Consider the following 12891-nt stretch of genomic DNA (forward strand, 5'->3'; position numbering starts at 1 on the left):
AAAATTTTTTTAAAGATTTTCCCTCTTCTTCCCTCATAACCCTCCCCTCCCAAATTGGAAAGACTGGGAAAAAATTATAATATTTTGACTTATTGTGGTTAATATGATTATAATTAATTTTTAATATCCCCATATCATTTTCTAATTTTACATCATGTGGGGAATGAATGGTAGTTGTTGCACCTTGTCAGATCATAAAAAATCCTCTCCTCTCCTATTTTATGTCATTAATCTAAATAAGATAATATTAAAATTATTTTTTTTTTCTTCCCTCCCCCTCTGTTAAAAACTCGTCTTTTTTTTTTCCCCCTCTTTTTAACCAAACACACCCTAATGATTTTGGGGCTTTTTATTGTTCTTTCAGGATTGATTTCTACAACATAATCAGAAAGCCATCATGAGATTTCAATATTTCATTGGCTAACTGCTATATCCAATCTTACGAAATATGCATTCTATAAATAGGATTCTAATCTAATTCAATGACAAATGCGCAATCACAGGGCCACAAAATTTCTTAGCATCACAACTTAATTCAGCCACATAGTCATATTCGTTGCATTTCTAATCAGCTGACAATATCAATAATTCAATATGATCCCAATTTACAGCGAATTACCAATCAAAACCAAAACTTTACGGATCCCATGCATGAATGTGAGAGCAATTTGTATAAAACATGAATTACCTAACTACCTTTAAGTCAAGAGCAATAATTACAGTTACAGTTATAATTTTGACCATCTCAAAACACTAATTATTAAATGGAAGAGTTCCTTAAACTTGTAAACTACCCATATTATTTGTCACCGCCAAATTTCTCACATACCAAGAACGGCATTGAATAGATAAAAGAGATACGAATATTGGATAAAATGTGATATAATAATATAGGATATTTTCTCTCACACATTCCTTCTATTTTTACTTTTATTATACCCTCCGGTCTTTAATATAAGACTCATTTAACTAATTGATTAGATTAAGAAAGTTAAGTAAGTTAGTTAATTATAAAAATATGATATGTTTTTCCTAAAATATCATAATCATCTTTCCTAATATATTCTCTCATTTTCTACTTGATTACAGTTGATGGAGTATTTATATGATTAATTTAGAAAAAATTGATAAATATGAGAAATAAGTTTATATTTAGAACCAAAATCAACTCAACAATTATGTCTTATATTAACAGAAAAGTAATTAATAAGGATAGAATTAGAAATAGAGCATTAAACAAATGAGATGAATAAGAGTGATATATTGTACTGCAAGGTTTCTCAACGTGAGACATAACATAGGACACAACGTGCAACTTCTCTAAAATTCATTGCGCCTAACACACCTCCTAGGCCGCTCTACACATGCCCTGTACCACAAACTAAAAGGAAAAAGGTTTCCATTGATATTTCCTTTAAACAGGTGTTTGCAAATAAAATGCTAAATACAGTAACAAAATGAATTTTTCCCCGTACATTATATTTCATTTATTTTATTATTTCTCTTCGTCTCTTGCTTATTTATAATAAGGGAAAAATATATATTTTTAAATGTTTATTATTTTTAACTAATGTTAACAAATTTTTTAAACTACACAATCCAATTATTTAAATCTTATAAAAAGTATTAGAAGGCTTGTTAGATGTTATGTGTGGAAGAGGTTCCTCACGGCTCCTCTTGTCCTTCTTTACCCATTCTTTAGCCTCCTTTTTTTTCACCACCTGGATCAAAATTTTAATATTTCAAATTTAACATTTTATAAAAATAAATATTATTATAATAATTTTTATTTAAAAAATATAAATAAATTCAAACTATTAAAATCTGATCTGAGATACTCGCAATTATAGTGAAAAATTTAAAATAATAATCACCCGTTATTAACTATTTATATTGAATATTACCTGTATAAATATATTTAATTATTTTTGAGTTAAGGTGTAAAATACCTAGAACTTTTTTTAAAAGTATGCCTAACAGCATCTACTTTTTTGAGGTGCAAATATATCCATGCAAATTCAAATTGATGCAAAAATATTAACATTCCTTTTATTTGTGGGGCCTATGATATTATGACAAAAATACCAAAAAGTGCTCATTTTAAAAGTTTATAAATTTTTTTGCGCAAAAAAAATATATGGTGTTTGATGCACTTTTGAGAAAAATTGATGGTTTTTTTTATACATTAACCTACTATTTTTAATCTAAAATTATAATAATATTTATTTTTGTAAAATATTAAATCTGTGTTATCAAAAATTTGAAATTTTTATCCAAGAATAGCAAGGTAGGGGTGGGGGGAGGGGTTTTAAGGGTATTTGAGGTGGAAATTAAACCTTAATTTTAAAAGTGATTAATAGATATGTGAAAGATTTTTCTCTTGATTTGTAAAAAAATGTTTTTTAAAAATAATTTTAGGTGTTCCAAACACTCCTAGTTCGTTAAATGTTATACTATTTTTGTTTTTTAATATAAGAGCTAGTTGACTAATTTGAGTGAATTAAAAAAATTATTAAGTTATTTATTTGTAATAAATAAATGTCATTTTTTTTTAAAGTATTTCTTACTAATCAAATATATTAACCGAACTAATATTATAGTAAGGGCTATCTTAAAAATAAATAATATAAAAAATAAAATAAATTAACACCTCATATTTAGAATTAAAATAAAAATCCTTATATTAAATTATTAATTAATAATCGGAGCTAAAATATTTTTCCCCGTCAGCGACCTCTCCACAGTCCCCGAAATAATCCTGTTCCCGCCGTTCACCCCTCCTCAACTTCAACGTTCAAGGAATCCACCTCCGTGCGTCTTCTTCCTTTACTCTCCGGCCTCCTTTCAAGAGCTTCACGTCCATCGATTTCATCTTCGGTTTTTCCCGTGCAAGCTTGGCGAGTTCGCAGCTTCCCTCCGGGGCAACTCCGTCTTCCACTCTTCCCTCTGCCTCTCATCCTGGCGAGTTCCTCTTCTTTCTCGGCCTTAGAGTCTTTAAAAATGAAGTTAGCTTGTGGATTGTGATATTCTGGGGCAGTAATTGCTTGTGAATGATGATATTTGGTTGTGAAATTACTGAAGAAATTAGTTGATGTATGGTTTTGCTTTAAGGGCTACTATGTGCAGGAAATGGAGAAAGACTGGTTATAGTTCGAGGATGTAATTGTGGCGTTGAAATGAGTGTTGAAATACCAATTCTGGTTAGTTTGAGGGTGTAATTGTGTGTAATTCTTGTGTATGTTTGGTGCTTCTTTTTGGGGAGCGCTTAAATGCTTAAATTGGTATTTCAGTCTGGAACTGCTTCCTTGTAAAAATTTTGTGATATTTTGAGAAATTTATGTTCAATATAATTATGGGCAAGACTGTCAATCTCCCTTCAACCGATTGGTAAAAGAGAGACCTTTGTCGCTGCTCTGCGAGCGGATGATAGCAAGTTATCATTTTTTGCTTACTTCCTCATTATCTTAAATCTTGTTTCTGGCAACTCTTACTTTGCAGTTCTATGGGGAAACATATCTTAAAACCTTCAATTGTGTGGCATACTGTAAACATGGGTATGGTGTACATGGTAGTAGCATGTTACTTGAATGAGTTATTTTTACTTTGGATAGACGTTGATGTTGTGAATCCTATATGTAGATTTAAACTAAAGAGGAAATCTTTAAAATTCGGTCATTTAGCTCAACTAGATATGGGACTCATGTATTGCACGGAGTTATTCATGGCTTATGAATAATGTAGCATTTTATAAAGTTTACATATATTGATGATGATGATTGAAGGTATACTGATTATGTCTTTGTTTTCATAGGAGTTTTTTTAAATTTATTCTCTTAAATTGTAATGCTATTTGTTTGTATATGTTTAAAATGCATTTGGCGAGAACTATGATTATTGACATTTATGACGGTTGCGTATGTAACTTCTGTGAAAGAGTTTTCTTCTTCTCTTTTTTGGCCTAGACTTACAATACGTTGGTTGTTAAACAGAAAATACTCGTGGATAACATGTGCTGGTGTCTGCCATTCTAGTGTTAAGGGTCTTGGAAAATGATGTGTGTCTGAAGACCACTAAACTGTGTGGGGCTATTCCGACCTGCAGAACAAACCTGATTTGAACCTTTGGTGGGATAAAACTGGAACTTGAATTTGCTCTGATTGTATTCAGCTCAAAAAAAAAAAAGTTTTTGCTCTGATTGTGAGCTTCAACTTTGTTTGGAACTTATAGATGTAGATACTGCTTCAATCAATGGACCAATACCACAACACTCTCCAAAATGAAGAAGAATCCCTTTCTCTCTCCACGTTGGCTTCCATGAGATCCCACATCATCAACCCTTCAACTCCCAATCCACCCTATGTTCCATCCTTCAAAAGCTGACTTGCTCACTTGAACTTAGTCATGACAAAGTACTTCTTCATTACTCTCTCAACCTCCTCACCCATCTTGCCTTCCACCACTCTTCCTTTTCTCATTCCATCTTTCAATCTGTCTGTTCTCATCCTCTTCTCTCTGCCCAGTCCACTCGTCTTGCTGTTGACTCACTCCAAGTACTGGCTTTGATCACAGAACGTGTTCCAGCACTTGGCTTGAATATGGACAAGCTTGATGATGGGTTTTTTGTTTCTCTCTGTTTTGGCCCCTCTGTATCTGCACGTTTATGGTTGCTGAACAACGCAGGGCGCTTTCAACTTCAGCCATCTTTACTGTTTACTGTGTTTCTAGGGTTCACAAAGGATCCTTATCCTTATGTGAGAAAAGCTTGCCTGGATGGACTTGTTGATTTGATTAATCATGGTGTCTTCGAAGACTCTAGTTTGGCGGATGGGTGTTACCATTGTGCTGTTCAACTTCTGGGTGATATGGAAGATTGTGTGAGATCATCTGCAATTCGTGTTGTAAGATGCCGTTACTTAATGTTTTCCTCTCTTTTGTGTGCTTCATGGAGAATATGACTTTGCAATGCTTGTTTTTGCTCCCAAAAAAAAAAAAAAGGACTTTGCAATGCTTGTGGAATAATAATTAAAAACTAGTATTTGAAGCTACATGGTACTGTATCCTCAATAAGCTTATTTATCCTAAATGAATAATATTTAGTCTTCCAGAAACTCGTTAACAGATTTTGCACTTCTAGAAATTTTAGTGTAACTTTGAGGTCTTATCTGATGTGTTATCTATTTTGTAATTTCAGGTTTCTTCATGGGGGCTGATGTTAGCAGCTTCTGATGCTGACATGAAAAGCTACTGGTCCAATGAAGTATTTGCCAAGGTATTTTCTTATTCTATGGGCTATGCATTTCTATGGTTGTTGGATCTTGGTTTCATAACTGGTTGACTTTAAAGCCGCAATCTCAATATTGTGATGATTCCCTATCGATGATTCTTTCCCCTTGACAAAATCAGGATTCTCAACATGGTCTTTTGATCTTAATGATTCATTCTATGTCCTTTATGAATCTCAAAACCATAATAACCCCTTCCTTGATTTGTGGGACTCTAAAAATGGCACATGTAATCGAGGTAAGTTTAACAAATATGATTCTCTCTCCAAGTTGGAGGTATTAAAAAGTTTAAACTATGATGTCTCTAACATGAAACAATATGAATTCTTCTATTAATTTAGATTTTGAGCCCATATGGAATTTGGGGCAAGCCATTCTGTTCATGGGTTATAAACAATGATTTTTTTTTTTTGGCAGATTTTCTTTTATAGATATATAGATACATAGATTCTTGGCGTACGTAATATAATATGTAAAGTTTTATTGCACGATGTCATTTTATTTCTGTTGCGTTCAGAAGTTAGAATTATACTTTAATTATTCTGTTTTCTAGTATTCCTGACCGTTGGCTGCTGATTACCTTGGTATTACATGCACTTCATATTTATGCAGCTCTGTTCTATGGCAAGAGATATGAGCATGGAGGTCAGGGTTGAAGCTTTTTGTGCCCTTGGGAAGATTGAAATAGTATCTGAGGATTTGCTTTTGCAAACCTTATCAAAGCGAGTCCTAGAGGTTGGAAAGAAAAGGAAGTGTTTGGCCGGAACACAACTGAACAATTTAAAATGCTGGCAGCTAGTGTTGCTGGTGCACTAGTGCATGGACTTGAAGATGAGTTCTTTGAGGTAACTTTTCTTGAACATTACTGCTTTATATGTATTTTACAATAATGATAAGATGTATGATGTATCTTTGAGGAAAGAGGTCTGTTGTTTAATTAAGTGGAGAACCTAGTCATTATTGGCTGCAACTATGTCGTAATAGCTTAAGAATTTCTATTTAACCTGAAGGTGCGAAAGTCTGCATGCCAGTCCTTGCAAAGACTTGCAGTCCTGTCCGCTGAGTTTGCTCATGAAGCTTTGAACATTTTAATGGATGTGTTGAATGATGATTCGGTGACTGTTCGATTGCAAGCTTTGAAAACTATGTATTATATGGCAACTAGTGGCTGTCTGAAGGTTCAGGAAAAACATTTGCACATGGTATGATTTTCATTCTTGATAAATATGTAGGCTGAATATCCAATATATGACTATATTTTATGGTTGTTGGGAGTCAAATTGATTTTTTTTTTCAAAATAAAAAAGAAGGTCCCCCCCCCCCGGGCTTAATTTTGTAGAATGAATCAAATAACTAATTTACTTGGTCACGTTGATCAAATCAATTACTAGGAAACTGTATAACCTTTGCAATAACATAATAAATTACCAGAGTCGTTCATGGCCCATAGGTTTAAGTTTTATGATAAAGCTTTTTCAAAGAGAGTTAGCGATTTCCATGATTTGATTGTGCAGATTATACCAGTTAGAACTGATAAGGGGTTTCTTTCTCCGATGGAATTTCGAAGATCCTTAGTCCTTGTCAATAAATTTAAGGGATAAGGTGCTTAAACACCCGGGAAGTGTCTATGAAGGAACACCTGGCACCTTGCACCTGGAAGTTTTTTTTTTTTGGCTCCTATTTACCTTGAAAGTTTTATTTCGTAGCAAAAATATTTTGGCCGTTATCCGCTGTTAAGTTATACGGTTTGACCGATGCTTTTAACGGTCAAACTTAATGACAGGTAACGGTTTAGGATAGAAATACTACAAAATAAAACTTTCAGGGCATATAAGAGGGGGAAAAAAAACTTCCAGGTGTCAGGTGATCCTTCGTGGATATTTTTGGGGTATTTAAGCACCTTATTTCTAAATTTAAATTATATATTGAATGAAAATTTCTTTTTGCTGGCATATTTTTAACACTCTTTTATCTGCTTGGCAAGTTATTATCTTGATCATGTTTAATTCTGTGCTCTTCCAGTTTATTGGTGTTCTAGCTGACAACAACAGGGAAGTGAGATGTGCAGCAAGGAAAATACTTAAACAAGTGAAGCTGAATAGTCTCTTGTTGTTTAAATCAGCAATCGATGGTCTTCTAGATAGTTTGAATATTTACCCACAGGTTTTCTTCTAATTATTCTGCAATTTTATCTTTCTGATTCTTAAGATGGGCTCGTGAGATTTTACAATAACATTAAGTTTTGGGTATGCAATTTATTGAAATGCTTACAAAATTTTATTTTCATCCTTGTCTGATCACTTTGTTGGATCCTTTCCCTGTTTTTGTTCAAAGCAGGCTGCCCCTTTTTAAAAGCATTTGACTCATCTTGATTCTTGAAACCAATATAGTCTCTCACTCACATTTTCAAAGTATTTCTCTCTCGGAGGGGAAACCCTAGCATGGACTGCATATCTTGCTATGCTATGGACGATTTGTACATCTTAGGCATGTTATCATGTTCTCAATCAAATCTAGATGGGATGATTTAGCCCTTCATTTTGCCACCCATTTTCCCGATTGGTGAGGGACTTATCATCACTGCATCCACTCTTTCCTTATGCCTTCCAGCTCATTATTATTTAGTATTTACTATCTCCTAAATGTTCACTTCAATACCCTATGACCATTGAACCTTACTTCCTCATTTTATCCATCTTGTCTATGCTATATGGATCTCATGCTGCTTAATTTTTTAATAGTTGAAGAAAGAGGCGAATACGCACACACAGAACAACAACATACTCTTTTTGGCATTTACTGAACTTTTAACTCCTGTTCATTTTAACATCTGCATACTCTCATGGCAGGACGAAGCTGATGTATTTTCAGCTGTTTCCCATATTGGCCGAAATCACCAGCAGTTTGTAGCCATTGTATCCAAGGAAGTTTTTGAAGAGGTGAACTTGTTCCTTCTGATGATGATTATATAACATGTCCAGGAACTTCATGAACATTTTGCACGTCTTGTTAACATGAAACTAAACTTGGTTGACACTATAGTTAGAGGGCATCCTTAGAAATTTGGTATTGGATAGCAGCATGCCAGCTGTACTTACTGCTTAGAATTTACCCTTACAGTATTAGTTTTGTATATCTTTGGCTTATAAGATAAGCTTAGGTATCTATAATTTTTCGGGGGACAGATTTTGGCATTACATTTCAGCTAATGCTGCTGCCTGCTTTTGTAATTTATCCCCGTAATAGAACATTGATAAATTCATTGCCATGTTCTTGTGGCAACAAATTGTAGTATGGTTTTCAGTTTTTCATGATATCAATATCTAATGTTCTGGTATCAGAAGAATGCAACCTCATAGAGGGAGGAACAATGATTCATTTTGCCTGTAGTTTTCTCAAGATTGATTTATTCAACTAATCAAGGTGAATGAATTTTATCACCCAAAAATCTTATTTTTTGGCAGAGATAATTGAGATTAAGTTGATATTTTGCTACATCATTCTTTCAGGTAGAAGCAGCTTTTGAAGGCAACTCAGAATTCAATAGTGCGAGAGTGGCTGCACTTTTAGTCCTTTGTGTCTCTGCCTCACTCTCACGTGTAAATGTAGGCACCATACCTCCAATTTTGTTTTCTTACGCTGTTACACTCCTAGGGAGGATTTATTCTGCTTTTATTGATGTTATGGATAGGGATGCCCTTTTGGCCTACCTATCTGATAAAAGTAGATCTATTGGTTGTTTAGCCTCCGATATTAACCATGGTGAAGGGGAGCAACAATTACCCTTAGTTCAAGGTGATTACAGTTATTGCGCCAGCATTGATGTGACAAGTGTTGTTGAGACATCACACACAAGAGATGTGGAGTCTGAAACTCAGTCCCATTTTGTGAGGGAGCCAAAAGATATACTCAATTCTCAAGTAGAACAACGGCCAGTGCATGACGAAGTTATAAAGTTTACGGATCTTACTCTTTTGAAGGTCCCAGGTATCTGGTCCCTCATACAATCTGGCTTTACAAGCGAAGTTCTTCAGATCCTAAGGTAATGTAGTTCGTTGATATTTGTATCCTTTTGGTTCTAATTCAATTTAGCTTCCATCATATATCTGTATGTATATAGTGGCTGTAATTTATGTGGAGATTTGCTGATATATCTGTATGTATATAGTGGCTGTAAATTATAGCAGAATTTTGTAGTGATTCGCTGTCACAGTTCTATTCATTGGCACATAATTTTGTGAGTATTTAGATTCACATGCTCATCTTACACTCAGAACGTGGCTAGTTCATGGGGAACACCATCTGTTTGGGGGCCTGAATTGAAGATGTTTGTCCTGCGAGCTTATTTGCTATTGCTACATGACATTTGATGTGTTTTGATCATTAAGCGCATGCATGCATGTGAAATATTATCTTGATTTTCTTTTTAAGCGTTGTGTTGACAATGTAGGAGTGGGAAGGAAGATCTGGCAACTATGAGATTTGATACTATGGAATCTGCTGATGCTTTAGCATTTACTTTGCAATATCTTCGAATAATAAAGGGCCTTGCAAAAATTTGGGGAAATTTCTTCCAAGAGAAATTGATATGTTCTCGTGCAATGGGAGCAATAGACTTTGAACTGGCAAAGCTTGATAGGAGAGTTAAAGAATTCAGATATCGGTTCATAGGCTTTTCTCCGCAGGAGGAATTGAATGTCTTGGAGCTAATGTTGGTCACTTGTGTTCTTAGGCTGTGTAAAGTTGACGTATGCTGTCGAATTCCTACATCAAAGAGGTTGACTGCAATATTTTCGCACGTAGAATTTCTCCTCAAAGAACGCTCTGTCATGCCATCCACATTCATAATTGAACTCAGGAAATTGTTATCTGAAGGTGGCACCTCCATAAATGACGCTTCCCAGAGTCATTTGGAGTTTTACAAGTGTCTCGAGTCATTCTCCTTGAAGCAGTTCGTTTGTAGTGGAACAATTAGACATGTACGAGCGGAGCTAAGTATTCTCAGTAGTGACTCTGAACACCCTCTTCCTTTCGTTTCGGGACTACCAGTAGGCATTGAGTGTGATATCACCCTCCACAATATCACCAATGATAACAGATTGTGGCTGAGCATGACCATGAATGATGATGGTTCAACGCAGTATGTTTTTCTAGATTGGAAGCTTTTTGAAGGCTCTGGAGATCAGGTGAGGAATTCTGCATTTGTTGCCCCATTTTATGGAACCCCAAAGGCTACTTCTTTCAGGATAAGGGTATGTATAGGCTTGGAATGTTTATTTGAGGATGCTGTTTCCTGGCAAACTTATGAAGAGCCAAGACATGAACTTACGTTTCTTTGTCCCGAAAAAGAAGTTTATCTTTCCAATGTACAAAAGACTAAATCTCATTCCCTTTAATAAAACATTGTAGTCTTGTTTTTTTGGTGGGATGACATCTGGAATTGTTGCGCCAGAAATTCCAAATTCCTATGTCAAAAGGCTAAATTGTGTTCTTTACCTTCCTCTATGCAATAGTATAATTGCAGGCAATTTCAAATGATAATAAGCTGACTGAAGAGAAGAGAGATAGGATGGTCAAGGATTTCATTTTTGTTTTACCCCAGTCACAATCAAAAGGTCTTCAGTTTTAGTGTTTCATCACCTTATTCTTATCACTCGGACTATTCACAGTAAGTACACATGAGTAACATGATGGTTTTAACAGATGTTTTCAGCTGGCTACTCAATATATAACTCCTCCGCCGCGCACTGTCCAACAAGAAATCCATTTCTTTTGCAGCCATTGAGGTTTCAGAATTGAAAGGCCGAAGAAGAGAGCTAAAACACATGCTACCGGGGAAAGGGCTCCAAAGTCTTCTATTGTCAAACTTCGTGTCTCCACACCACTTTTGAATTCGGATTGGTCAATAGTAGTGTTTAAGGATATGCTCTTCATCATGTCACCAAACATCTTGAGTCACTTTTAATATTGCAACTGAAAACTTCGAGACCAAGGTGGAATTCTTTGGGAACGCCTGAAAATACAACATCGTACATCATCCAAGTTTGACAGGCCATATATATGTTGGGGAGGACAGAAGAACAGTACTCACAAAAGCAAATCCAGCAGTTTTGTAGATTGGTCCTGTCATCTTGCAAGAAGGGCACTGGGAAAGCATAAGCATGAGATAAGGAGTTTCATCAAAAATAGCAACAATGCCTTTTTCTTTGTCTTCGTTTGATAATGCTTCCTTGTACTGTTCGGGACTTTCTAAAGGCTTTAACCGAGTTGGATCGAATCCTATTTGGTGAATCAGAAGCTCTTTCACCCAGGAATTGTTTTGGTATCCCACGGACTGATTGTTCCTTCTGATCTCTTGCACGTCCCTCCATGGAGAAGGTTTTGCCGTTGTCCTCTCTGTTAAAAGTGATGTTAAATTTGCTGTGTAAACTTGCACTGCTATGCCCAATAGAAACATGACCACTATTACCAACCGTTTAGAATTCCCATTTTTCAAAAACTCAACATCTGCAATCATCACACACACAAAACGTTGATATACAGTGTCAAACAGAGTACGAGGAAACAAGTTGATATATCGTACAACTACTGCCTCTATCAAATTATCAGTTACTTTTAAGTTTTAACGGATGCACATAAATTTATTTTTAAAAAAAATCTTGAAATCTTGATCCTGTTTCTCAATTTCTCTCTCCATCATAGTTCTACACCAAGACCACTATTAGAAAAACATTAATTACTTCATAGATTTTATAAAATCATCATTCATAAATAAAAACATAAAAAGCTTCTCAAAGCCACTGAACCAACAAAATAATATATATTACCTCTGATCCTTAATATAAGACCTTATTTGACTTTTATTTTGATCCTAAATATAAGACCCTAATCCACTTTGTCTCACATATTTATTTATTTTTAATATAGTCTTTCTAATGATAATATTTCTAGCTAATATACTTAGTTAATAAGGATTTTTTTTTAGAAAAAACAACAGATATTTATTACAAATAACTAACTTATCTTATTTTCTTAATCTATTCAAATTATTTAACTAGCTCTTATATTCAATACCAGAGGTAGTATAAAACTAATACTACATGTAGTTCTTAATATAAGAGCTATATAACTAATTTGATAGTGACAGTAAAATTAGTTATTCATAATAAATGTGTCTTTTTTTAAATTTTAATTATCCTATTTAATTATGTGCATTAAAATTATCCATTGATTCGAACCCTTTAATATGTGTAGTCAATAAAGATATTGTGAGTAAAACATTATAAATTTGGAAGGCAAAGTTGATTGAGATTGAACCTTTTATCTAATTCCTATATTTATGTACAACAAAAGATAACTCACCGGTCATGTAAATAAGGAAGGGATTACGTACATATTCTTTGTATTTGCTTTCTCCATCCTTCTCCGCCGCTTTTTTTTCCCATGTGATTACAATAATAGTTGCAACCACAAGAATCGCAGCAAGAATTAACCAAACTGACAAATCAAAAGGTCTGAAGAGGATCCACCAGCTTTCGGAGTCGGACCTCACCTTTACCATCATGGACACGCTTGAATCCAAATACGGCATTGTGAAATCAACACAATC

The 12891-nt window shown here is 34.5% G+C and overlaps 1 pseudogene; it reads left to right on the forward strand.

The window, feature by feature from the left end:
• The first annotated feature begins 3954 nt into the window (after positions 1 to 3954).
• On the forward strand, positions 3955 to 10823 carry LOC114719638 (protein SIEL-like; annotated as a pseudogene).
• The last annotated feature ends 2068 nt before the right edge of the window (positions 10824 to 12891 follow it).

Source organism: Neltuma alba, unplaced genomic scaffold (genome assembly GCF_004799145.2).
Source record: "Neltuma alba isolate B1F8T4 unplaced genomic scaffold, ASM479914v2 tig00011927_pilon, whole genome shotgun sequence".
NCBI lineage: Eukaryota > Viridiplantae > Streptophyta > Magnoliopsida > Fabales > Fabaceae > Neltuma > Neltuma alba.